We start from the raw sequence: 4,929 nt of genomic DNA, 5'->3' as shown, positions 1-4,929 counted from the left end.
TGCAAACGCCCCGATAGTTTATCAACGAATTATATCCAAAACATTAAAGTCAAGGACTTGGTAGAGTCTGGTAGAGTCCTGACCTACATCGATGACGTCCTGATCCTGTCCAATTCGGTTGATGAGGGTCTCAATACGTTGAGAGAAGTCTTATGTGTACTCAAAGCCGCTGGATTTTCAATAAATTTAAAGAAATGTACTTTCTTAGCTACAGAGATTGAGTACCTGGGACGGTTGATTGGACATGGTCAGGTACGGCCGAGCCCAGGAAGGTTGAGGCTCTAGTTCGGTGACGAAAACCTGCAAACGTTAAAGAAGTTCGCCAGTTTCTGGGACTCGCAGGCTACTTTCGCCGCTATGTTGCCGGTTATGCTTCAAAGACAGCAAGTATATCGAGGTTGCTAAAAAGGGCGAACCTTTTGTTTGGGGTGCTGAGCAGGACGCTGGCTCGCGACTACATTATAGCCTGTTTTACTAATGAGCCTTTTAGTAATATTTGACCCCCAGTTGCCCACGGAACTTCATACTGATGCAAGAGTGCTATCGGCCTGGTGCCATTTTACTACAAGAACATATCGTGGTAAAGAAGAAAGAGGGCTTTTGGATATTTCAGTAAATTCACTCAAGTTGCTGAATCAAAGTATCATAGCTACGAGCTGGAAACTTTAGCCGTTGTTGGGTCGCTTCAATATTTTCGCCACTATCTTATCGGCATACACTTTAAGATAGTGACGGATTGTAATTCCTTAAAGCTTACTGAGCGGAAGAAAGATTTATTACCACGTGTCGCGCGTTGGTGGGTCTATATGCAAGATTTCACATTCACATTTGAATATAGAAAAGGCTCATTAATGCAACATGCAGTTTTACTGAGTCGTAACCCTCCTCCTTCTACTGACAATGTTTCTCACATACGTAGTCCAAGCAACTGGGCAAAGATTGCTCAGACCGCCGATTCTGAGACCCAAGAGCTGATGTCTAAATTGAGGGATGGGGAATTAGATCAAACAAGGTACGTTATAAAGAATGATTTATTGTATTACAAATTTACACCAACTGGGGAAGAACCGCGATTGTTATGGTATATTCCGAAAGGTCATAGGTTTAGTTTGTTAAAAGTTTTTTACGATGACCATGATCACATAGGTACTGACAAAACAACGGACTTGATTTTGCGACATTTCTGGTTCCCTAGTTTACGACAGTTCGTAAGAAAGTATATAAGTTACTGCCTTGTGTTTCTTGCCCATAAAAGAGTACCTAGAGCCCCTTCTCAGCCAATTCAGTCTTGCGTTAAGCTAGACATCCCATTTTCTGTTGTACATACCGATGTTCTCGGGCCACTTCCGGAATCAAATAGGTTAAATACGTTTTGATTACCATTGATTCTTTTTCTAAGTACTGTCTACTTTACTCTTTATACAGGGTGGAAGGAACACCTAACCCACAAAGTCGCATAATGACTATAAAATAACGTGTTAATTAATATTAAAGAAGTCGCTCCCGTCGGAGATTAATATTTATAGATTTAGTCATTTTTGAGCACGCAATGAATTGGTTACCACGCGATCCTTACGCTCTGCGTATGTACTTCCAAGAACTGTAATGTGGTAGGAGGGCGACATTCGGCGACACGCGCGCGCATTTTATAAAAAAAGTTGTGACGTAACGAAAAACAATCACAAAAAAATGTACCAAACAATTTACACTATTCTGACTTCAATCTGTGTCTTGTGTATTATTAAATCAAACCTACTCTTACCTTTATCTCTCTCACTTCTTACCAGATAAGGTTCGAAATGTCCGCCATCTACGTGCACACAAATTTGGGCGCGGCGCAAAATCTGCTGCTGAACCCGGGGCAAAAAGTACCGCGTCCAGTAAATGTTCAACGCGAGACTCGCATTGCCACATGCTTCGCCATAACACATTAGCATGTTACCATTCTCCCGGGCGATAAAATGACCTATCGAGCTACTAGGATAGTAATTAAAAAAACACACTCACTTAAATCACTTAACACAATAAAATTGTCCGCCTACACGATAATTAGTCCGCGAATTACTCGATTGCACATGCACATTCGATTAGCGTAAGGAACGAACTGAGTAAAAATAGGTACTATTTTGAAAAAAAGCCGAACTTTCGGTTTTACTGTTGTAGTCTCCTATCTGTAGCTATATATATAATAACTATGTACTATTTGTTGAGAGTATGTATCAGCCCATTAACCTCACTCTAGCACGTCTTCACTCCGCGGCGGTAGGTAGCAGACTGCCCTGTGCAGGCTGATTCCCCCACCCCGCACCCTGCGCGTGAGTGTAGGAACGAGACGACAGATGTTTGATAGTGTGTGTGTAGCTGTATGGTTGTGTGTATGTTTGTTTGTTATGATCGTGTATGCTACATCCCTGCCTTACTTTTTTTTTTTAATAAATATACTTTTTTACGTATCTGTAATCAACTTTAATTATTTATTTCAAATCACTAGTATTAGTTTAAATTCCTGTACAGAATATTAATTATTTGTACTTATGTAATCATCATCATCAATTTATGTTACTTCTTATTCATTATTATAATGTTAATTAATCAGAATCGGTTTCACTCTTGTTTGAATGTTCTGCATCTATATCTTCAGTTCCGTTATCTACCTTCCACTGTCCTTCTACTCGCTTTAGGTGCAGAATGTTTCGTCTAACTACTTGGCCTGTGTTATCATTGCGCAATTCTACATCTCCGTTTTTGTTGGACTCAACGGTATGTGATATTGGCTCATAATTGAGGCTCAATTTGTTACTTTTATGCATACTCTTTACGTAGACCTTCTCCCCTATATTCAATTCACTTTCCACTGCTCGCCTTTTCCTATCTGCATACTCCTTTCCTTTCTCTTTTAATTCTTTGTCTCTATCTCTCATCTCCGAGTCTTCCGAGCTGTACGTCATATCTTGTATCATCGGTAATTTGTCTCTGAATTGCCGCCTGAAGAATAACTCCGAGGGAGTCTTACCGGTTACCGAGTGGGGAGTGCTATTGTACATTACCATATACTCCCGGAGAGACTCTTTCCAATTTTTCTTCTCAGCCTGTGCGATCTTGAGGCGTTTTAAGATGTCCCTATTTTGTCTCTCCACTTCTCCGTTTTGTTGGGGCCAGTAGAGTTTGGTGTTATAAAGCTTGATGTTTCTTTCGGAGCAAAAAAGTTTGAAATCCTCGCTGGTAAATTGACGACCGTTGTCGGCCGTGATGGACACTGGATTACCTAATCTACTGAAAATGTCCTTCAGTTGGTTGATAATTTCTGAGCTCGTAATTGTCCGACAAACCTTCACTTCCTTGTATCGAGAGTAATAGTCCACGATTACGAAGATGTAGTCATTACTAGGTAGTGGGCCCATCAGGTCCACTGCGGTGTCCACCCATGGTTCCGAAGGTAGCTCTCTCCTTTTCATGGGGTTAGGAGGATTGGGAGTCGAGACCAAAACACAACTTTTGCACGCCTTGCAAAAGTTCTCGGCATCTCTATCACATTTTGGCCACCAGACCTTAGTCCTCAGTCTAGTTTTCATGGCACATATGCCTGGGTGGCCCTCATGTGCAATACGCAATGTCGGATCTCGGAGTTTTTGTGGCATTACGATCTTAGTCCCTCTTAACAGGATGTCTTGATAAAAACACAACTCGTCTTGGAATATTTTATAGCCTTTGGTAAGATCGTTCCACTGGTTGCTGTAAAGGCCATTCTTAACTGCTTGTATCTCCGCATCTTGACGTGAATGTGCCATAATGTCCTGCAATAGTATGGCTGTAGGTCTTACTTGTTCTATCACGTTTTGCACGTAATCCACTCCAACTTGTAGAGGGTTTGTAGAAAGTTTACAGAGCCTCTACAGCGGGTCTGCTATGTTATTCTTGCCAGGGCTATATCTGATGTTGAATTTATAAGACTGAAGTCTGAAGACCCATCTCTCAATGCGGGCGCACGGCTTGGCTTTGGGGCCTCTAGTGGTTTGTGGTCCGTCACTAAGTCAAATTCTTTCCCATATAGGAACATATTAAAATGTTCAATGGCCCAGACCAACGCGAGAGCCTCCTTCTCGGTCTGGCAGTATCTACGTTCGCAGTCGGTAAGTGTCTTGTTCCCATATGCTATAATCCTGGAAACTTCATTATTTGTCTGCACCAGTACTGCCCCCAACCCCACAGGACTCGCATCTGCAATCACTGCCGTCTTGTCATTAGGGTTGTAATAGCCCAGACGTGGTATATATGGTCTCGTAATTTTTGTGAATTTAAATTAATAATTAATGTTTATCTTGAGTAAATAACATTTAAATTAATGTGTTGTGTATCCATCTTATGTGTGATTGTATCAGTGAATGATTTGTAAACAAATCACTGCCAAAATTGACGAAAGTATACCGGCTGTCATCGCAACGGATCAGATTTGAATTCATCGTTTAAACCAGATGAGTATACTGTTTTAATTAAATAACTAAGCTGCTTTAACTACATTAATGATATAACATTTCATGTACGACTCGTTAATAATTATTGTTTAATTATTTTCATACCACTTGACAGATCAAAAGGTCAAAGTACAAAACTTTAAAATTACAAGAAGAAAATAATTTATTCTTAAATCACTTAGATATACTAATTATCCATTCATATTCCTCGCTTTATTATTAAACTTTACGTTAGTCTTATATAAATACTCCTTTAAAGTCTAGAGAGAAACTCCAATATATTTTATAAATTGTTTGCAAAATATCTACCCACTTGTAACTAAATAATATTGTTAAGTGTAATCGCATTGTTTTTACTCCCACTATCATAATTACTGTTACTCTTTAGTTATTTTTCTGTTCTAACTAACTTTTTCATCTCAGTAATACTTCTAACTTTCCTATTACTTCCTTAAGT

This window comes from Trichoplusia ni, unplaced genomic scaffold, assembly GCF_003590095.1.
Source record: "Trichoplusia ni isolate ovarian cell line Hi5 unplaced genomic scaffold, tn1 tig00003907, whole genome shotgun sequence".
Classification (NCBI taxonomy): Eukaryota; Metazoa; Arthropoda; class Insecta; order Lepidoptera; family Noctuidae; genus Trichoplusia; species Trichoplusia ni.
The sequence above is the reverse complement of the archived record's forward strand: the minus strand, read 5'-3'. Positions refer to the sequence as shown.